Source organism: Chiloscyllium plagiosum, unplaced genomic scaffold (genome assembly GCF_037043375.1).
Source record: "Chiloscyllium plagiosum isolate Xiang-an unplaced genomic scaffold, Cpla_swu_hap1 HiC_scaffold_10, whole genome shotgun sequence".
Taxonomy (NCBI): Eukaryota; Metazoa; Chordata; class Chondrichthyes; order Orectolobiformes; family Hemiscylliidae; genus Chiloscyllium; species Chiloscyllium plagiosum.
This window is the reverse complement of record NW_028270148.1, coordinates 5,607,232-5,631,184: the sequence shown is the minus strand read 5'-3', so window position 1 is coordinate 5,631,184 and position 23,953 is coordinate 5,607,232. Positions and strand designations below refer to the sequence as shown.

Genomic DNA, 23,953 nt, shown 5'->3' with positions numbered 1-23,953 from the left:
TAAGACATAGGAGCAGAAGTTAGGCCTTTCAGCCCATCGAATCTGCTCCGCTGTTCAATCATGGCTGATAAAGCTTTTTAACTCCATTCTTCCACTTTTTCTCCATAACTTTTGATCTCCTTGGCAGTCAAGAATTTATGTCTCTCTGTTTTAAATATACTCAATGACCTGACCTCCACAGCCTTCTGTGGCAATGAATTCCACAGATTCCCCATTCTCTGGTTAAAGAGGTTTCTCCTTATCTCCGTTCTAAAGGGTCTTCCTTTTATTCGAGGGCTATGCCCGCAGGTCCTTATCTCTCCTGCCAATGGAAACATCTTCCCAACATCCACTCTGTCTAGGCCATTCAGTATTCAAACACTGGGAGGTTTCTGTAAAATTCACCAGATCATTCAACTGGGAGTTAGGACATTTCTCTCAGAATACTCCCTGAAGTCTGGTGGCCCTCAGGTTAAATCTCCACCAGTCGTTTCTCCCTCTCTAAGAAGACAGCAGCCCCTTTGGTCTGGTAAGACTATGGTGACATGATGACTGCTTCTCCATTCTCCAGAATCTAGAACCCAGCTGCTAATGTCAACATTACTGTATCATCTCTATCATTAGTTTATTACTGGGGGCTGGTTAGCTCAGGTGGCAGGATGGCTGGTTTCTGAGGTTACCTTCATGACAGGATGGCTGGTGAGGTTACCTTCATGGTAACCTCACCAGCAGCTGAGGTTACCATGAAGGACTCTCCTTCTCAACCTGTCCCCTTGTCTGAGGTGTGCTGACCCTCCCAGTCATCTCTCTTTAATGGGAGAATAGCCCAATGGGATTATGGTGACTTTAACTGTATCTCATAACTCTAATGGTTTTCAAATCCAGCCAGAGCACCCGGTCAAAATTTAGTTCAACATATTGTTAAACAAGTTCTGGAATTAAATCCTAGTCTCAGTGACAATGACCATGACACGGTCTTCAATTGCTGTAAACATCCATCTGGTTCACAATGCCCTTACTGCAATCCTTAACTGGTCTGTTTCATATGTGACTCCAGACCAATAGCAACGTGATTGGCTCTTAACAGTTCTCTGGGGGGGACATTAAATATTGGTTATGAATGAGTCAAACAGAACCATCAACAATAATCAAGGCAAAGTTAATAATTGACTTACATGTAATGGAGTGCTTATTTCTCAGACATGTGTATCCAATGAATAAAATCACTGCTGTATTTCCAAACAGAGCTCCCAGAATGAACCAAATAAGTTTTGTCTTCCAAAGGTGGTTGACTTCTGTGAAAAGAGATGACCTGTTTAAGCTGTTAAACGTAGCATCTACTTGGCCAGAGGTGACAAGTGCTGGCCACCAGTGATTGGTGGCTGTGTGATCACACACACGTACACAAGACAGCACCATTTATATTTCCCTGTAGAAGGCCCGTGATACTGTTGTGCCTGACTGGGGAAGGGAGCTAAAAACTGAGCCTCGCAATTCCCAGGGTCTTTATAATTTTACAATAAGAGAAAATCTCTGAGCAGCCAAGTTCTGGTCCCCATCAGATTCACAAACATCGCTTACTTTATGACATGCTGACATGACGACTATTCTCTGCCCACTGCTTCAGGCAATATTTCATGTGTTGTAATAACGTTTATTAAAACTACAAACACCTTCTCACAGTTTCTTTGGTTTAAAGCAATATCCCATTTTTGGTCTATAGTCTTCAAAATATAAATGATCTTTACATGCTTGCACTCTTTGGAGAGATGAAGCACCATTTCAAAAGAAGCATATGATCTCAAGGACATACTGTTGGAACAGGCAATCTTCTTTGATAGACTGAACAGTTATCAAGCTCCACACTCAGTTCCATGAGGAAGCATAGAGTCATTGAGTCTTACAGCATGGAGAAAGGCCCTTTGGCTTAACATATCCATCCATGCTAACCCCAATTCCTTGCTCTAGGCCCATATATTTTGAAACCAGTCCTATTCATATATTTGTCCAAATGCCTTTGAAATGATGTTAATGTACCTGCCTTAACCATTCCCATTGGCAGCCCATTCTACATGCACACCAGCTTCTGTAAATAAAAATGCCCCTTCAGGTTCCCATTTATTCTTGCCCCTCTTACCTTAAACTGATGCCCTCTAGTCCTCGATTCCCCAACCCTGGGAAAAAAGATTGAGTGCATTCACCCTATCCATGCCTCTTATCAATTAATACACTTTGATTAGACTCCCCCCCCCCCCCCCCCCCCCCCCTCAGTTTTCTACACTCTAAAGGAAAAAGTCCTCACTTGTCCAACCTCTCCCTTTAACTCAGACCCTTGAGTCCTGGCAACATCCTTGTAAATTTTTTTGCACTCTTTCTAGTTTAATAACATCCTTCCTAAGGCACAGTGACCTAAACTGAACAAAATACATCAAGTGCAACCTAACATCCGATACAACTGCAACATAACTTCCCAACTTCTATTCTCAATGCTCTGACTGATGAAGGCCAGTGTACCAAAAGCCTTATTCACTTTCATGTCTACCTGTGACTCCACTTTCAGAGAACCATGCACCTGAACTCCAAGGTCCCTCTGTTCCACTAAACTCCTTAAGGCCATACCATTTACCATGAAAGTCCTCCTTTGATTTGACTATCCAAAATGCAAGACCTCACACTGGTCTATGTTAAACTGCATCTGCCATTTCTCAGTCCATTTCCCCACCTGATCAAAGTCCTGCTGTAATTTCTGAGAACCTTCATCTCTGGCTGTGATACTGCCTATTTTAGTGTTTGCAAATGTATTACTCATGCCTTGTACATTCTTATTGAAATCATTGATATAGATAACAAATAGCAATGGGCCCAGCACAAACACCTGAGACAAACATTGGGAATTTTCTGATATGGTCAGAGGGCCAGGCCCCAAGCTGATGTTGACACACCCAAAAGCCCACACTTCAGAAAGTCAGTCATCAACATCATCAACTGAATTTAATTGAACATGATGTGGATCCTGACACAATCACAAGTGCAATGACAGTCCAGCAGGGGGCAACTGAGTGCACTAGGTCATAGAGTCATAGAGATGTACAGCATGGAAACAGACCCTTCGGTCCAACCCGTCCGTGCTGACCAGATATCCCAACCCAATCTAGTCCCACATGCCAGCACCTGGCCCGTATCCCTCCAAACCCTTCCTATTCATATAGCCATCCAAATGCCTCTTAAATGTTGCAATTGTACCAGCCTCCACCACTTCCTCTGGCAGCTCATTCCATACATGTACCACCCTCTGCGTGAAAAAGTTGGCCCTTAGGTCTCTTTTATATCTTTCCCCTCTCACCCTAAACCTATGCCCTCTAGTTCTGGATTCCCCGACCCCAGGGAAAAGACTTTGTCTATTTACCCTATCCATGCCCCTCAATTTTGTAAACCTCTATAAGGTCACCCCTCAGCCTCCGACGCTCCAGGGAAAACAGCCCCAGCCTGTTCAGCCACTCCCTGTGGCTCAGATCCTCCAACCCTGGCAACATCCTTGTAAATCTTTTCTGAACCCTTTCAAGTTTCACAACATCTTTCCGATAGGAAGGAAACCAGAATTGCATGCAATATTCCAACAGTGGCCAACTAATGTCCTGTACAGCCGCAATATGACCTCCCAACTCTTGTACTCGATACTCTGACCAATAAAGGAAAGCATACCAAATGCCTTCTTCACTATTCTATCTACCTGCGACTCTACTTTCAAGGAGCTATGAACCTGCACTCCAAGGTCTCTTTGTTCAGCAACACTCCCTAGGACCTTACCATTAAGTGTATAAGTCCAGCTAAGATTTGCTTTCCCAAAATGTAGGATCTTGCATTTATCTGAATTAAACTCCATCTGCCACTTCTCAGCCCATTGGTCCATCTGGTCAAGATCCTGTTGTAATCTGAGGTAGCCTTCTTTGCTATCCACTACACCTCCAATTTTGGTGTCATCTGCAAACTTACTAACTGTACCTCTTATGCTCGTATCCAAATCATTTATGTAAATGACAAAAAGTAGAGGGCCCAGCACCAATCCTTGTGGTACTCCACTGGTCACAGGCCTCCAGCCTGAAAAACAACCCTCCACCACCACTCTCTGTCTTCTACCTTTGAGCCAGTTCTGTATCCAAATGGCTAGTTCTCCCTGTATTCCATGAGATCTAACCTTGCTAATCAGTCTCCCATGTGGAACCTTGTCGAACGCCTTACTGATATCCATATAGATCACATCTACTGCTCTGCCCTCATCAAACTTCTTTGTTACTTCTTCAAAAAAACTCAATCAAGTTTGTGAGATATGATTTCCCGCGCACAAAGCCATGTTGACTATCCTGAATCAGTCCTTGCCTTTCCAAATACATGTACATCCTGTCCCTCAGGATTCCCTCCAACAACTTGCCCACTACCGAGGTCAGGCTCACTGGTCTATAGTTCCCTGGCTTGTCGTTACCACCCTTCTTAAACAGTGGCACCACGTTTGCCAACCTCCAGTCTTCCAGCACTTCACCTGTGACTATTGATGATACAAATATCTCTGCAAGAGGCCCAGCAATCACTTCTCTAGCTTCCCACAAAGTTCTCAGGAGTTGGTGACTTTAGAAACTACTGTGTGTTCACAAGACATTCACAACAAAATAAAGATTAGTTCCTGGAAAAGGACAAATGTCCAGAGAAATTGAAGTCATTCAGCAATGAGAGTGTTCAAGATGGAAACTTATCAGGGAAATCAGGAGGGCAAAAAGGGGACATGAGCTGGCTTTGGCAAATAGGGTTAACAAGAATCCTAAGGGATTTTATAAATACATTGAGGACAAATGAGTAACTAGGGAGAGAATAGGAAACCCTTAAAGATCAGCAAAGTCATCTAGGTATGGAAATCGCAGGAGATGTGGAAGATACTAAATGGCTATTTTGCATCAGCATTCATTATGGAGAAGAATATGGAAGATGGAGAATGTGGGGAAAGAAATAGCGACACCTTGATAAATGCCAATGTTACTGAGGAGAAGGTACTGAATGTCTTAAAATGCATAAAGCTGGATAAATCCCCAGGATCAGATCAGATGTACCCTCGAACTCTGTGGGAAGCTAGGGAAATGATTTCTAGACCCCTTGCTGTGATATTTGTATTGATGGCCATTGATGAGGTGCTGGAAGACTGGAGGTTAGCTAATGTGATGCTACTATTTAAGGAGGGTGGCAAGGTAAAGCCAGGAAACTATACACCAGTGAGCCTGATATCAGTGGTGGGCAAGTTATTGGAGGGAATCCTGAGGACAGGATGTATAAATATTTGGATAAGCAAAGACCGATTCGGGATAGTCAACTTAGTTTTGTGCATGGGAAATCATGTCTCATGAACTTCATTTGAGTTTTTTGAAGTAATGAAAATGATTGATGAGGGCAGAGAGGTGGATGTAATCTATATGGACGTCAGTAAACCACAAGATTCCTCATGGTATACTGTTTAGGAAGGTTAGATCATAATGACTACAGGGCATGCCATGTGGATACTGAACTGGCTCAAAGATTGAACACAGGGTGGTTGTTGAGGGTTGCTTTTCAAAATGGAGGCCTGTTGAGCAGTGGTCTGCCACAAGGATTGGTCCTGGGTCCACTGCTTTTCATAATTTATATAAATGATTTAGCTGTGAATATAGGAGGTATGGTTCTCCCATATTCACAGCCAAATCATTTATATAAATTGAAGGTGTAGTGGACAGCAAAAAAAAGATTATCTCAGATTACAACAGGATCTTGATCAGATGGGCCAATGGACTGAGGAGTGGCAGGTGGAGTTTAATTTAGATAAATGTGTGCGGTGCTACATTTTGGTAAGGTGCCGCTGTTTCTTTCCTGGGCAGGATTTATACACTTAATGGTAAGGTCCTGGGGAGTGTTGCTGAACAAAGAGACCTTGGAGTGCAGGTTCATAGTGCATTGAGTATAGGAGTTGGAAGGTCATGTTGCAGCTGTACATGACATTATTAGGCCACTACTAAAACAGTGGATCCAATACTGATCTCATTGGAAGTATACTGTGAATCTTGAAAGGGTTCAGAAAAGATTTATAATGATGTTATCAAAGCAGGAGGGTTTGAGCGCCAGGGAGAGGCTGAATAGCCTGGGGCAGTTTTCCCTGGGGGACCAAAGGCTCAGGGGTGTCCTTATAGAGTTTATATAGGGGCATGCACAGGGTAAATAGACAAGGTCTTTTCTCCAAAATGTGGGTTTTAAAAACTAGGGGACACAGATTTAAGGTGAAAGGGGAAATATTTAAAACGGACCTAAGGGGCAACTTTTTCACACAAAGAATTAAGCATGATGGAATGAGCTGCCAGAGGAACTGGTGAAGTCTGGGACAATTGCAATATTTAAAATGCATCTGGACGGGTATGTGCATATGAAGGGTTTAGAGGGATATGGACCAAATGCAGGCAAATAGGACCAGGCATGGACCAGTTAGATGAAAGAGTTTGTTCCATGTACATCTCTATGACTCTAAACTAAAGATGAAGAACACAATGTTTCCTAGTACTGATCAGAGTCACAACAGATTCTGAACCATCAATTTATAAAAGAAATCAAGGTATTTTCTACAGCAAGAAATGTATAGACATCAGACAACATTGTGTGCAAGAGTGATCATCACATATGGTTGAGCAAACCAAGTTACGGAAATGTACCCCAAACAGAAACAGCATTTGACCAGGAGTGGAACATGAGTTGATTTGAAACGATAGAATGGTTGTGCCAACGTCTCTGTAAAGGGAAGTCCTACAGAATATCCACTGGAGACACTGAAGTGTTTTGAAGTGCAGAGGAAGATCAAGGTAATCACTCTGGTGACTCGGCATTTTGGAATAAAAAGAGGGTTACATTTCATCATGATAAACATCTGCTGTTCAAAGCCAAGAGGCAACAGAGTCAAGGATTTCATCAGGATTTCCAGAAATAAGGGCATCAATGATTCCACCTGAGGTTAGATGACAGATGTACAGGTTGTTCTGCTCTAACCTGCATTTTGTTAATGCAAATTCACTATAATACGATTGCCAAATTGGGGACATTGTATCTACAGTGTGAACTTTTAATGTGTGTATTGGTTATAACACAATTCCAGCCTCATTAGTTTAAATGGTGCTACTATTATGTGATTTTCTTATAACACAAAAATGGAACTCCTGCATTATAACAGAACTGACTGTATTTAGTCCTGGTCAAGGTTGAGTTTGCTGATTTGTAAAATCCCAGGTCAAATGATGAAATGGTTTCTCTGGAGTTGATTGAATTTCATTGAAACAGTGTTTGAGGTTGAGGTCAGAGTGGGAGTGAGAATTAAAGTGAGAGTGAGTATTAAAGTGAGAGTGAGTGAAAGCACAGCACTGATGGAGGATGTGAGCCTCCACACAACAGGCTACTGGGCACCTGTCTGACCCTCTGCATCTCCTCCCATGTCTCGCTGACAGTGCATTGAAGGTAACAGTATGCTTTGTTAACGGAACTTTTTTGTCAACAGATCTCTCCCAATTTCCTGTCCTCACAAACTTCTCTCCCTCTCCCTGACACCTCTGGTGACTGATGAAAACCCACAAGCTGGATGAAGTGATCTGTGCTGCCTTTCTTTTCTGGACTCCACAATGATCCACTTGGTGATTCCTCTACATCAGGGTGCTCCGTACGGAGCAACATTCCCAAGCAATGTCCACCAACAAGACATCCTTCAGATTAAAGAGATAGAGACAGTGGGACTGACCCATTCTCCCCTTGTGTCAAAAGCCATCTGTCAAATGGCTGCCTTGGAGCTCCCACACAGAGTGGGCCTTGCTGAACAGGATGAGAAACATCCAGAATTCCTGAAGCAGCTAGTTCCCTCCCTCAGGGGGCTTCAGTCCAAAGCCCTCCGTCACACACGAGTGGAGAGACACAGACTACACTGCCATTTCCTGAGGAGTGTCCCCTGGACAAACAGACTCACCACAACCAATCCAAGCAAATCAGGAGGGGATCACTCCCAATAAGGACAAAGAAAGATTAAAAGTTGTTAATTTCATTTGTTGTAAACACTGTAAAGCTTGAGTAAAAATGGTTATCTTTGAGACTTTTCCAAAACATCTTGAACAACAACAACTTAAAAAATGTTTTAAATGATCCCCAATCCCAGCCTGTCCAACACCCACACAATCAGATCAGTTAGTTTCATAGAAACAGGACTTACCTGTTACAGTCAGCTGGGTTCCATTCCCATTGATATCTCCCCACACTTTACAATAATAGACCCCAGTGTCACAGGGCTGCACATTTGTGATGGTCAGAATGAAGCTGTTACTGGAGGGATCTCTGGAAGACTGGAACCGCTCAGTAAATCCTGGGCTCCGTTGTTTGATATTCTTCACGTCATGTGTTAAAACCCACTCCGTGTTATTCTCTGGTTGTTCCCGGTACCAGTGAACATCGGTGTGTGTCACTGCGGCGTTCATCACGATGCACTGTAACCGGGCAGTGTGATCCTCGGTGACACGTTCCAGGATTGGTGACTGGAGAAGGACTGGGACATTTGCACCTTTAACAGAAAAACTGAGTAATTTAAAACTAATCTAAAGCTTGTTAAATATGTCAAATATTTAATGAAAGACATATCAGATCACGTTACCTTGGGTGAATTCTCAAACTATAATCAAGCAGCCTTACCTGAAAGATTCAAGGATTACTTTATTACTTTGTTGCTCAGAAGGGAAGGTGAAGGAGGAGCAGAGCATTAGTCATTGGGACTCCATAGTTATGGGGATAGATAGGAGATTCTGTAGGAACAAGAGAGGCTCATAGTTGGTGTGTTGCTTCCCAGGTGCCAGCATTCATGATGTCTGGGATCGTGTTTTTGGGATCCTTTGGGGGAGGGGGAAACAGCGAGGTAAAAACAATGACTGCAGATGCTGGAAACCAGATTCTGGATCAGTGATGCTGGAAGAGCACAGCAGTTCAGGCAGCATCCGAGGACAGGCAAAATTGACGTTTCGGGCAAAAGTCCTTCATCAGGAATAGTAGCTGGTTTGTTTCAGGACATGGTTGAAGAGCTTCAGGACAGAGGAAATTACCTGGGAGTTGCAGTGGGAGAGAGACTCCCTGGGATTCTTGTAGAGAGAGGAGGAAAACTTCTTCAAGGCAGGCATCCTTGCAAGAGGATTCGCAGTAGGGTTAAAATCAACGAGGTAAAAATAATGACTGCAGATGCTGGAAACATCGGGGAGACTGGGCGCCTCCTAGCAGAGCGCTTCAGGGAACATCTCTGAGACACCCGCACCAATCAACCAAACCGCCCCGTGGCCCACCACTGATCCAGAGGGGGAAGCAGCCCCAAGTCATGGTCCACATAGGCACTAATAGCATAGGTAGGAAAAGGGATGAGGATTTAAGGCAGAATTCAGGGAGCTAGGGTGGAAGAGTAGAGCTAGGACAAACAGAGTGGTTATCTCTTGTTGTCACCTGTGCCATGTGCTGGTGAGGCGAGGAATAAGGAGAGAGCAGAGCTGAACATGTGGCTACAGGGATGGTGCAGGAGGGAGGGCTTCAGATACCTGGATATTTTGGGGCTTATTCTGGGGTAGTTAGGACCTCTACAAACAGGATGGTCTATACCTCAACCAGAGGGGTACCAATATCCTTGGCGGGGGGGGGGGGGGGGGGGGGTACTTTGCTAACGCTCTTCTGGAGAGTTTAAACTAATTCAGCAGGTGATGGGAGCATAAATTGTTTCCCATGTCCAGGAAGTTGAGAGTAATGAGGTCAGAAATAAGGTTTTAAGATCACAAGGGTTTACCGGCAAGCAGGAAGGTGGTTTGAAGTGTGTCTACTTCAACGCCAGGAGCATCTGGAATAAGGTGGGTGGACTTGCAGCTTGGGTTGGTAACTGGGACTTCGATGTTGTGGCCATTTTGGATACATGGATAGAGCAGGGACAGGAATGGTTGTTGCAGGTTCTGGGATTCCGATGTTTCAGAAAGAACAGGGAAGATAGTTATAAAAGGAGAGATGTGGCATTGTTAGTCAAGGTCAGTATTATGATAGCAGAAAGGAGTTTTCAGGACTCGTCTACTGAGGTAGTATGGACTGCGGTTAGAAACAGGAAAGGAGAGGTCACCCTATTAGGAGTTTTCTATAGGCCTCTGAATAGTCCCAGAGATATAGAGGAAAGGATAAATGATGATTCTGGATTGGAACGAGAGTAACAATGTAATTGTTATGGGGATCTTTAACTTTCCAAATATTGACTGGAAATACTATTGTTCAGGTATTGTACTGGGTAATGAACCTGGTCAGGTGTTAGATTTGGAGGGAGGTGAGAACTTTGGTGATAGTGACCACAATTTGGTTACATTTAATTTAGTGATGGAAAGGGGTAGGTATGTACCGCAGGACAAGAGTAAAAGCTGGGGGAAAGGCAATGATGATGCAATTAAGCAAGATTTACAATGCATAGGCTGGGGAAGAAAACTACAGGAAATGGAACAATTGTAATGTGGAGCTTATTCAAGGAATAGCTACTGCGTCTCCTTGACAAGTATGTACCTTTCAGGCAGGGAGGAAGTGGCTGAGCGAGGGAGCTGTGGTTTACTAAAGAAGGTGAATCTCTTGTTACAAGGAAAAAGAAGGCTAATGCTAGGATGAGATGTAAAGGATCCATTAGGGCACTTGAGGAGTTACAAGTTAGTTTGGAAAGACCTAAAGAGAGCGAAGAAAATTCAGGAAGGGACATGAGAAGCCTTTGGCAGATAGGATCAAGGAAAACCCCAAGGTTTTCTGTAGGAAGGTCTTTTTCAAAGGATGCGAGTGTTCAAAATAAGGGGGCACACTTTTAACGATAGAGGAGAAAGATTAAAAAGCAACCCAGAAGGAAATTTTTTCACACAGAGGATGGTTTGTAGTGGAATGGACTGCTGGAAGAAATGGTAGATGCAGATAAAGATCCAACATTTAAAAGACATTTGGATAGATACATGAATAAGAAACGTTTAAAGGGACATGGACCAAACGCTGGCAAGTGAGATTTGTTTAGTTCGGGAAATTTGGTCAGAATGGACGAGTTGGATTGAAAGATCTGTTTCCATGCTGTATGAGTCCATGACTCTATGGCCATCCCATTACAACAATTCACAACCAGTGAAAGTATCCCTCGAAGACAAGTCTTTCGGTTTAACATAACTGCTGTTGTTCAGTTTTGATCCATGAACTGTGAATATTTTTCACTTAAAAGCTCATAAAAATGTGGCCCTGATTGTCAAATAACCAGACAGGCATTATTGCAGTGTAGCTCAAGGTCCAGGCACCCTGTGGAATCCCCATGTGGCAGACTCCCTGGGATTTGCCTGAGAGTTTGAAACTTCTGTTGGGGAATTCCCTCATTTTTGAGTGTTCTGAAAGTCTCCATTTAAATCAAAGAATTATGTGGTTTCCAATTAAAATATTGCTTGGAAATAATAGAATATTAAATAAAAAATTTAATTCCTGAGTAACTATTCAGCAGGCCACACTCTTACCGCATACACCCCCAGATCCCTGACAACTCCTAGCACAGAACCTGAAACCTGACCCCCTTGGATCCTAGCTCATTACCCCTTCTCTTCCCCAAACCACTTCCCCCATTCCCTGCATCAGTTCTCTTTTCCCCACTCTTCATCCGAATCCTCTTCCCAAGGGGCCCACTACCACCTGTCACCCTCGCCCTGACCCAGTTACACACTACTCACCTGGCCCCTTATGGACATGGCAGCCAAACACTTTCCAATTAGTAACCTAATAAGATGGCACCCTTCTTATCTGGCAGTCTCCCCACCTGGCATCCTTTTTACCTTTACCTATCTGACTCCTTGCCCTCCCAGCAGTGAACCCTCATACTGACCTGATGTACTTACCTTTTGACAGCAGTTGCTAAAGTGGCTGCGTGTGATTCTTTACATTTCACTGAAATTCACCCCCTCCCTGTCACTCCCTGACTGACTGGCAGGAGCCAAGGGAATGGTCTGTGATCCAGGGTAGTGAGCTGACTGCGCTGCTTCTGCTGGGGCCAGGGTTTAGGAGGGAATGGGCTGAGGAACCGGGGAAGGTGCCAAGAGGCTGTGGATGGGGGTTGAGAGTCCGGGACTGGGTCTGTTACAAAGTTTATAAAATGTACATTTAAACAAGGTGCTTCCATGGTGAAATCACTGGCAATCAAATCAATATTGTATTAGAGAAAACTTACTGGTCACATTCAGCCGGGTCCCTTTCCCAAAGACTTTCCCCCAAATCTCACAGATGTAGGTATTGGTGTCACTGAGCTGCAGCTCTCTGATGGTCAGAATGAAGCTGTTACTGGTCACATTTCTGGAAAGCTGAAACCGCTCAGAGAATCCTCTCGATCGGGAAACACCGCCGCCTGCAAAATGTGTCAATATGATCGACCCGTGTCGGGAATGGTGCCAGTGTGCAGTGTATATGTCCACAGTGTAATTGACATTGCTGCTTCGCAAATCACAGTGAAATGTCACTGTCCCACCCTCAGGCACTGACACTGCTTCAGGAGATTGGATAAGCACTGGCCATGTATCTCGATCTGTGAATAGAAAATTACAGAGATCAGGACAGATGAGAAACCTCAAAAGTAAGCACTTGGAAACAAAGCCGTGACAAAATCGCCTGGATTTTATCAGTAGTTGTGGATTCTCATTAATTAGAAACAGATTCTTTTAGACCATTCCTGATCTTTATTCTTTCACTTTGCCTTGTACTAACCGACAGCTTCAGAGAGTATTTTGTGCTCAAGGCTGTGGAGTGGGACTCACAATAAGACCATGAAAATAGAGGAGCAGAATAAGGCCATTCGGTCCATTGAATCTGTTCTACCATTCGATCATTGCTGATGTGTTTCTCATTCCCATTTTCCTGCCTTCATCCTATAATCCTTGATCCCCTTACTCATTAAGAATCTGTCTATCACAAGGGTGTTACATTAGTGATTTTTCTATCCTCTGCAACCCTCCCTGATTTCTGTGATTCCTGAATGGTCACCACCAATGCCTCAACATTCTCCTCAACTATCTGTGAAAAATTGGAATATTAAGCACATAATCTACTGACTGAGTAACTATTCAGCAGTCCACATTCTGACCTCATGCAGCCCCAGATCCCCAATACCTCCCAGCACAGAACCTGAAACCTGACCCCCTTGGATCCTGGCCCATTTCCCCTGCTCTTCCCCAACCCATTTCCCCCATTTCCTGCATCTGTTCTCTTTTCCCCAACTCTACATCTGAATCCTCTACCCACGGGGCCCACTACCACCTGTCACTCTCGCCCTGACCCAGTTACACATTACTCACCTGGCCCTTTATGTTCATGGCAGCCGAACACATTTCCAGTTTGTAACCTAATAAGATGGCACCCTTCTTATCTGGCACTCTCCCCACCTGGCATCGTATTTACCTTTACCCATCTGACTCTTTACCCTCCCAGCAGTGAACTCTCATGCTGACCTGATATACTTTCCTTTTAACAGCAGCTGCTAAAGTGACTGCACGTGATTCTTTACATTTCACTGAAATTCACCCCCTCTCTGTCACTCGTACCCTCTGTCACTCCCTCTCTCACTCCCTCCCTGTCACCTGCTCCCTCCCTGTCACTCCCTATCACTTCCTCTCTGTCAATCCCTGTCTATCTCTCCCTCTCTCTCTCTCTATCACTCCCTATCTATCATTCCCTCATTGTCACTCCCTACCTGTCACTCCCTGACTGACTGGCAGGAGCCAGGGGAATGGTCTGTGATCCAGGGCAGTGAGCTGACTGTGCTGCTTCTGCTGGGGACAGGGTTTGGGAGGGAATGGGCTGAGAACCCGGGGTTGAATGGCCAAGAGCTTGTGGAGGGGTTTGAGAGTCCAAGCCTGGGTCTGTTACAAAGTTTATAAAATGTTAAATTAAACAGGTTGCTTTCATGGTCAAGTCACTGGGAATCAAATCAATATTGTATTAGAGAATACTTACTGGTCACATTCAGCTGGGTCCCTTTCCCAAATACTGTCCCCCAAATCTGACAGATGTAGGTATTGGTGTCACTGAGCTGCAGCTCTCTGATGGTCAGAATGTAGCTGTTACTGGTTACTTCTCTGGAAAGCTGAAACCGCTCAGAGAATCCTCTCAATCGGTGAACACCACCGCCTGCAAAATGTGTCAATACAACTGGCCCGTGTCGGGAATGGTGCCAGTGTACATCATATTTGTCCACGGTGTAATCGACATTACTGCTTCGCAAATCACAGTGAAATGTTACTGTCCCACCATGATTCACTGTCACTGTTTTAGGAGATTGGATAAGAACTGACCTTGTATCCTGACCTGTGAATAGAAAATAATTGAGATCAGAACAGATAAGAAACCTAAAAAATAATCACCTGAAAACAAAGTCGTGATAAAATCTCGTGGCTATAATCAATAGTTGTTGTGGATTCCAGTCACTAATCAGAAACCAAATTGTTTTAGACAACTCCTGAGCTTTGTTCTTTCACGAGACATTGTACTAACTGACAGCTTCAGAGAATATTTTGTGCTCAAGGCTATTGGAGTGGGACTCAGATAAGACCATGAATAAAAGGGAGCAGAATAAGGCCATTCGGTCCGCTGGGATTGAGAAACATATTAACAATGATCAAATGGCAGAGCAAACCCAATATTCTGCCTTCTCCCTATAATTCTTGATCCCCTTACTCATTAAGAAACACAGGGGTGTTACATTAGTGATTTTCTAGTCCACTGGGATCGTCCCTGACTCCTGTGATTCCTGAATGATCACCATCAATGCCTCTTCATTCTCCTCAGCTATCTCTTTCAGAACCCTGAGGTATTGTCCATCTGGTGCGGGTAATTTATCCACTTTCAAACCTTTCCACTTCCCCAGCACCTTTTCCTTAATGATGACACTCACCCCTCTGCCCTGATTCTGTTGAAGCTCTGGTGTGCTGCTGGTGTCTTTCATTGATACAAGCTGTCTAGTCAATTCCTCTGCCATTTCTTCGTCTCCCTTTATTACATCCCCAGCCTCATGGTGCATGACCATCCTTGCTTCTCTCTCTCCTTTTAGATATCTAAAACAAAATTCTTGCAATCTTCTTCTATATTAATAAGGGGCTTATTATTGATTAATTACTGAGGAACTTTTAGAGAAGCACATGAAATACAAGGAATGGAGGGCAGACAGAAGGGATTAGTTTAATTTGACATCATGTTTGGTGCAACATGATGGGCCGAAGGGCCCATTGTTGTGCTGTACAGTTGTATGTTCTATGTACTAGCTAGCTTACTCTCATATTTCATCCTCCCTCCCCACATTGCTTTTATGATTAACATCAGCTGTTTTTTACAGGCTTCTCACTAATTGTTAACCCCATTTTAATTTTGCTTTTATGCTGTCGCTGACTTCCTCCTCTTAGTATGTTTCTTCTTCCTATGGATGAATGTATGCTGTGCCTCCAAAATTAAGCTCAGAAACTCTTGCTGTTGCTGTTCCAGCACTTTCCCTGATGGGCTTTCTTTCCAATCAACTCCAGTCAGCTCCTCCTTCATGTCTTTGTTGTTACCTTTACTCAGCTGATTCAATCATCTCCCTCTCAAACTGCCATGTGAATTTGATCGTATCATGGTCACTGGTTCCTTGGGGGTTCCTTGATCTTAGGCTCCTAAATCAAGTCTGCCTCATTACACTTGGACTGGGTCATCTGAGAGACATACGATCGAGGGCTTGAGGGCTGCAACACTTGGGAGGGGTCAGAGGAGGTGTGGGTTAGTGAATGGTTCCTGTTGTGGTGGATGAGTAAAACCTCCAAATGAAGAGCAGGGTGAGCTCAGCCAGGAGCAGTGCAGCTCCCTCTCGCCCTAAGGCCCAACCAGCTTCAGCTGCTTCATCAATGACTTTCAGTCTGGAGAAGCCCGACTGGCAAGGAAGGAGTGGGGAAGGCAAATAGCAACAGAGTCCTCCTCCTGACTAAATTAGGTGAATGTAGCCTGGTGATAACATGTGCCTTACTTTGTCAAAGAGACAAATACGAGACTTCATGGCAAACAGCCTGTTCCAGGCACTGGCATCTGCTTGTGCACATTATCCAACTGGTGATGGGCTGCAAGGATGCCCTGGTGAGACCCCACCTGGAGTACTGTGTGCAGTTCTGGTCTCTAAATTTGAGGAAAGACATTCTGGCTATTGAGGGAGTGCAGCGTAGGTTCACGAGGTCAATTCCTGAAATGGTAGGACTCCCTTACACTGAAAGACTGGAGCAACTGGGCTTGTATACCTTTGAGTTTAGAAGACGGAGAGGGGATCTGATTGAGACATATAAGATTATTAAAGGATTGGACACTCTGGTGGCAGGAAACATGTTTCTGCTGATGGGTGAGTGCCGAACCAGAGGACACAGTTAAAAATACGGGATGGACCATTTAGGACAGAGATGAGGAGAAACTTCTTCACCCAGAGAGTGGTGGCTGTGTGGAATGCTCTGCCCCAGAGGGCAGTGGAGGCCCAGTCTCTGGATTCATTTAAGAAAGAGTTGGAGAGAGCTCTCAAGGATAGTGGAATCAAGAGTTATGGAGATAAGGCAGGAACAGGATACTGATTAAGGATGATCAGCCATAATCATATTGAATGGTGGTGCAGGCTCAAAGGGCAGAATGGCCGACTCCTGCACCTATTGTCTAGTGTCTATTGCTGGCATCACCCACCCCAGGACACATGCTGACAAATATTAGATGACACATCTCTGAATCCAGTCTACCATCTCCATAAGCCTGGCCTGAAACTGGCAGCAGCAACAAAAACACCCCCAGAGTAAATACAGAGACACTGCCCAAGGAAATACAGGAATGTTATTGCTGTAACTAGAGAAGATATTTCTGAAAAATCATCCACTGAAAGTATATGGGTTAAAATTAGAAATATAAAAGGGATAATGACCTTTATAGGATTGGACTTTAGCACCACCCCCAGCCCCTATGTAGTCAGAAGAAAATTGTGGAACAAATGTGTTGAGAGATCTCAGATACGTGTAAGAATAATTAGATCGAAATTGTGGGTGATTTTAATTTTCCACAAATTACCTGGGCCCAGCAGAGCATTAAAGATTTGGATCATGAAGAATTTTGGTAATGTATTCATGAAAGTTTTCTTTACCAATATATAAATGTTCCAACTAGATAAGTAGCATTACTTGACCTTCTCTTGGGTAATAAGACAGGGAAAAGACTGAAGTGATAGTAAAGGAACACTTTGATTGAGTGATTATAATTCTATTTGATTAAAATAATTATGGAAAAGGATAAGCCTTTTCACAAAATTTAAAGATTTTAATTGGAGTAATGTTCTATGTTCTAAGGCAAATTTTAATGGAATGAAACAAGAAATTTCAAAAATTGATTGGAGTAGACGATTTGTAAGTAAAAGGAAGTCAGGTAAGTGGGAGGCTTTCAAAAGTGTGATAACGAGTATTCTGAGTCATTATTTTCCTGTTCAAGTGAAAGACCAAGTTTGGTAGGATTAGGGAACAATACATGAATAACAGGTCTTGAGGCTGTAGTGAACAAAAAAAGAAGAATCATACATGAGATACAAACCACTGGATTCAAATTAATCTATTGTTCAGTGAGTTGAATATAGCAGTTGGAGGTCATGTGGTAGCTATACAGGATGTTGGTTAGGCCATGTTTGAAATACTGCATTCAGTTCTGGTCTCCCTGCTACAGGAAAGATGTTGTGAAACTTGAAAGTGTTCAGAAGAGATTTACAAGAATGTTGCCAGGATTGGAAGATTTGAGCTATTGGCAGAGGCTGATTAGGCTGGGGCTATTTTCCCAGGAATGTTGGAGGCTGAAGGGTAACCTTATAGAGGTTTATAAAATCATGAGGGGCATGGGTCTGGTAAATAGACAAGGTCTTTTTCCCAGAGCAGGGAGTCCAGAACTAAAGGCATCAGGTTAAGGTGAGAGTGGAAAGAGTTAAAAGGGACTGTTTAGTTAGGGTGACATGGTGGCTCAGTGGTGAGCACTGCTGCCTCAGTGCCAGGGACCTGGGTTCGATGCCACCTTGGGTGACTGTGTGGCGTTTGCACATTCTCCCGTGTTGGTGTGGGTTTCCTCCAGATGCTCTGGCTTCCTCCCACAATCTAAAGATGTGCAAGTTAGGTGAAATGACCGTGCTAATTTGCCCATAATTGTTCAGGGATGTGTAGGCCAGGTGCACTAGTGTGGTGCACTAGTCAGGGATAAATATAGGGGAATGAGTCTGGGTGGATTATTCTTCATGGGATTCTTCAAGGGCCTATTTCCACACTGTATGGATTCTAATTCTGACCTAATGGGCAATGTTTCAGTCAGATGGTGGTCCATGTATGGAATGAACTTCCAGTGGTAGTGGTGAAGACTGGTATAATTACGAGGGGCAACTGTTTTGTACAGAGAGTGGTCTGTGTGGAATAAACTTTCAGAGAAAATTGTGAATGTGGGTACAGTTACAACATTTCAAAGACATTTGGACAAGCTTATGAATAAAAAATTGTTTCGAGGGATATGGGCCAAGCTCAGGCATGTGGGTTTAGTTTATTTGGGATTCTGGTCAGCATGGAGTAGTTGGACTGAAGGGTCTGTTTTCGTGCTGTATGACTCTCAGTGTTACTGGAAATACAGATCCACTGCCAAAGGAAATGCAAGGACCGTGTCAGAGGAAAGACGGAAATGCTCCCAGAGGAAATACAGTATTGATGGACTTGAGGACTTTGTGAAGGAAGACCTAATCAGTCAGCATCTCACAGTCAACGCGGTGATGGTGAATGAACAGGGACCACAGAATATCCACACTAACTGATCTACCCCTAAATCCATCAGAAACAGCTGCTGAGCAGAGACCTGGGGGCTGTCCAGTAAGAATTATCAAGACTAGTTTGAGGAGAATGACCAGGAGTTCATGGGCAGCAAGATCACAAATTCAATCATTCCTCAAATGGGACACCACCAACACTGAAAAGAAAGAAAGCAGGTCCACAGACATAAGATCCTCAGAAATAGGAACAGGAGTAGGCCATTCAGCCCCTAAAGGTTGTCCCATTATTCAAGATCAGGGTTTGTCTGCTCCAGGCCTCAACTCCCCACTCATGCCAACTTCTCAATTCTTCAATTCCTTGATATTTCAAAAATCCACCTCTCTCCTCTTTAAATCCTTTCATTGAACTATCTACCACAACTTTAGTGTTGGGAATTCCAGACATTCACTCCCTTCTGTGAGAGGAAATTGCTCCCTATCTCAGTTTTAAATGAGTGACCCTTATTCTGAAACTGTGTCCCCTTGTTCAAGATTCCCAGTATCCACCCTATCAAACTTCCTCATGTCTCAGTAGGGTCAGACTGCATTCTTCTATAGAACATAGAACAGTACAGCACAGAGCAGGCCCTTCAGTCCATAATGTTGTGCCGACTATTGATCCTCACGTAAGGTAAACCTAATGTACGAACCCTCAAATATCTGTGACCATATGCATGTCCAGCAGTCTCTTAAATATCCCCAGTGAGCTCGCTTCCACAACTGCTGCTGGCAACTCATTCCATGCTCTCAACTCTCTGCATAAAGAACTCGCCTCTGACATCCCCTCTATACTTTCCGCCAAAAAGCTTAAAACTATGACCCCTCGTGTTAGCCATTTCTGCCCTGGGAAAAAGTCTCTGGCTATCAACTCTTTCTATGCCTCTCATTATCTTGTATACCTCAATTAGGTCCCCTCTTATCCTCCTTTTCTCCAATGAAAAAAGTCCGAGCTCAGTCAACCTCTCTTCGTAAAATAAGCCCTCCATTCCAGGCAGAATCCTGATAAACCTCCTCTGGACCCTCTCCAAAGCAACCACATCTTTCCTATAATAGGGCGACCAGAACTGGACACAGTATTCCAAGTGCAGTCTAACCAAAGTTTTATAGAGCTGCAACAAGATCTCATGACTCTTAAACTCAATCCCCTGTTAATGAAAGCCAAAACACCATATGCTTTCTTAACAACCCTGTCCACTTGGGTGGCCATTTTAAGGGATCTATGTACCTGCACACCAAGATCCCTCTGTTCCTCCATACTGCCAAGAATCCTGTCTTTAATCCTGTACTCAACTTTCAAGTTCGACCTTCCAAAATGCATCACTTCACATTTATCCAGGTTGAACTCCATCTGCCACCTCTCAGCTCATCTCTGCATCCTGTCAATGTCACGCTGCAGCCTACAACAGTCCTCTATACTGTCAACGACACCTCCAATCTTTGTGTCGTCTGCAAACTTGCTAATCCATCCTTCAATCTCCTCATCCAAGTCATTAATAAAAATTACAAGGAGTAGAGGCCCAAGAACAGAGCCCTGTGGAACACCACTCACCACTGACTTCCAGGCAGAATACTTCCCTTCCACTACCACTCGCTGTCTTCTGTCGACCAGCCAATTCTGTATCCAGACAGCTAAATTTCCCTCTATTTCATTCCTCCTGACCTTCTGAACGAGCCTACCATGGGGAACCTTATCAAATGCCTTGCTGAAGTCCATATACATCACATCCACAGCTCGACCCTCATCAACTTGTCTAGTAACATCCTCAAAGAACTCAATAAGGTTTGTGAGACATGACCTGCCGCTCACAAAGCCACGTTGACTGCATTTAATCAAGCCATGCTCTTCCAGATGGTCATAAATCCTATCCCTCAGAATCCTTTCTAACACCTTGCAGACGACAGACGTGAGACTGACTGGTCTGTAATTGCCAGGGATTTCCCCATTTCCTTTCTTGAAGAGAGGAATTACATTTGCCTCCCTCCAGTCCTCAGGTGTGACTCTGGTGGAGAGCGAGGATGCAAAGATCATCGCAAGTGGCGAAGCAATCACATTTCTCGCTTCCCAAAGCAGCCTAGGACAAATCTGGTCTGGCCCTGGCGACTTGTCAATCTTAATGTTTTTCAAAATTTTCAGCACATCAGCTTCCTCAATCTCTATCCATTCTAGCATGCTTACCTGCTCCTCAATGGTTTCATTCACTACAAGGTTCTTTTCTTTAGTAAAGAAAAAAACAAGAAACTCATTTAGGGCTTCCCCTACCTCCTCAGACTCCATATACAAGTTCCCTATGCTATCCCTGATCAGCCCTACTCTTTTTTTGATCATTCTCTTATTCCGCACATACGTGTAAAATGCCTTTGGATTCTCCCTAATCCTTCCTGCCAAGCCTTTCTCGTGCCCCCTCCTGGCTCTCCTCAGACCATTTTTGAGCTCCTTCATCACCTTCCTGTAATCCTCTAGAGCTGAGCAAGACCCTTGCTTCCTCCACCTTATGTGGGCTGGCTTCTTTCTTTTGACGAGAAGCTCCTCCGCTCTCGTCATCCAAGGTTCCTTTATCTTATCCCTTCTTGCCTGTCTCAGAGGAACACATTTATGCATCACTTGCAACAACTGTTCCTTAAACAGTCTCCACATGTCTATAGTGCCCTTTCCATGGAACAATTGCTCCCAGTCCATGCTTCCCAACTCACGTCTGATAGTAACAATTTCCTTTTCCCTAATTAAATATCCTCCCATTATGCCTGCTTCTCTCCTCCTCCATAGCTATGTAGAATGTGAGGCAGTTGTGGTCATTATCAGCAAAATGCTCTCCCACCGCAAGATCTAACACCTGCCTGGGCTCATTGCCAAGCACCAAATCCAAAATGGCCTTTCCCCTCATCGGCCTGTCAACATACTGAGTTAGGAAACCCTCCATAACACCTTACAAAAACAGCTCCTTCCAAACCATCTGCTCGAAGGAGGTTCCAATCAATATTGGGAAAATTAAATTCACCCATTACAATAACCCTACTACAATCACACTTTTCCAAAATCTGCCGACCTATGCTTTCTTCAATCTCCCTGCTGCTACTGGGGGGCCTGTAGTAAACCCCTAATGAGGTGACTACTTCCTTACTGTTCCTAATTTCCACCCATACTGACTCGGTAGGCAGACCCTCCTCGACAATGGAAGCTTCTGTAGCTGTGATACCCTCTCTGATTAGCAGTGCTACACCCACTCTTCTTTTTCCCCCCTCCCTATTCTTTTTAAATGTTCTAAACCCTGGAACATCCAGCAACCATTCCTACCCCTGAGAAACCCACGTCTCTATTGTGGCCACATCATCATAGCAACATCATATACACTCATGAAGAAAGCCCTGACCTGTGCAGCCATAAATAATTAGTCACCCCTTCATCCCAGGAACCAAAGAGATTCACTCGCTGAACAGCCTCCCATGTCAGTCCATTCTTTGTTAAATATAGGGACCAAGACTGTGCGCAGTACTCCAGGTGCAGCCTCAGCAACACTGTGCAGTTGTCACAAGTCTTCCCTGTTTTTAAACTCCAGTCCCCGCTCGCAAAAAAAGCTCAAAATTCCACTTGTCTTGTTAATTACGAACTGAGCCTGCTTGTTTCCATTTTGTTTCATATTAAGAACACACAGATCCTTCTGTGCTGAATACTTTTTGGGGTCTCTCCATTTACCTAATATTTGGTCAAGGTTTCACCGACTCACTCACCTTATTTATCCCCTTGCAGATTCCTTTTGTGCTCATTACAACATGCTCTCTTACCTATTGAAGTATCACTAGGAAATCAGGATATGTTGCACTCTACTCCCTCCTCTAATTCATGAATGTATATAGAGTCAGAGAGATATACAGCACAGAAACACCCTTCAGACCAATGTGAATGTACCAACCAGATATCCTAAATAAATCTAGTCCCATTTGTCAGCATTTGGCCCATATCACTCTAAAGCTTTTCTATTCATATACCCATCCAGATGGTTTGTAAATGTTGTAATTGTACCAGCCTCCATCTGTGGCAGTTCACTCTGTACACACACCAACCTCTGCATGAAAAAAATTGTCCCTTCGGTCATTTCTAACTCGGTCTCCTTTCACCCTAAATCTATGCCCTCTAGCTTTGAACTCCCCTATCCCGGGGAAGAGATCTTGTCTATTTACCCTATCCATGCGCCTCGATTTTATAAACCTCTGTAAGGTCACTCTTCAGCCTCTGACACTCCAGGAAAATAACCCCAGCCTATTCAGCCTGTCCCTATACCTCAAACCCTCCAACCTTGCCAACATCCTTATAAATCTTTTCTGAACATTTTCACATTTCACAATATCCTTCCAAAACAGGGAGATCAGACTTGCACATGGTATTTCAATAGTGGCCTAACCAATGTCCTGTACAGCCGCAACATGACCTCCCAACTCCAATGCTCAAAGCACTGACTAGTAAAGGAAAGCATACCAAACACATTCGTCATTATCCCATTTATCTGCGACTCCACTTTCAAGGAGCTATGAACCTGCTCTCCAAGGTCTCTTTGTTCAGCAACATTCCCCAGGACCTTACTATTAAGTATATAAGTCCTGCCCTGATTTACCTTTCCAAATGTATCACCTTGCTTTTATCTAAATTAAACTTGATCTAACACTCCTCAGCTCATTGGCCCATCTGAACAAAATCCCATTGTACTCCAATATAATCTTCTTTGATGTCCACTACACCTCCAATTTTGGTGTCATCTACAAACTAATAAACCACATGTCCTAGGTTCACATCCAAATCATTTACATAAGTGATGAAAAGCAGTGGACCCAGCACTGACCCATGTGGTCACAGGCCTCCAATCTGAAAAGCCACCGTCTACCACCACCCTCTGCCTTTGAGCCACTTCTGTATCCAAATGGTTAGTTCTCCCTGTATTCCATGAGATCTAAACTTGCCAACCAGTCTACCATGAGGAACCTTGTCCAATGCTGAGATGGTAAAGAATTGAAGCATTGGGACTAATCCATGTGGTATTTCACTAACTGCATCATTCCAACCTCAAAATAACCCATTCATCCCAA

The 23,953-nt window shown here is 43.9% G+C and overlaps 1 pseudogene across 1 annotated transcript in view; it reads right to left on the bottom strand.

Moving 5' to 3' along the window:
- The window catches only part of LOC122552557 (immunoglobulin superfamily member 3-like), a 162,317-nt pseudogene that overhangs the window by 119,324 nt on the left and 19,040 nt on the right, over positions 1-23,953 (bottom strand). Inside the window, exons 2-4 of the transcript XR_015758331.1 lie at positions 14,023-14,373; positions 12,248-12,598; positions 8,228-8,572 (exon numbers count right to left, since the gene is read on the bottom strand). The product of XR_015758331.1 is annotated as an immunoglobulin superfamily member 3-like (transcript). The remainder of the gene's footprint in view (positions 1-8,227; positions 8,573-12,247; positions 12,599-14,022; positions 14,374-23,953) is intronic.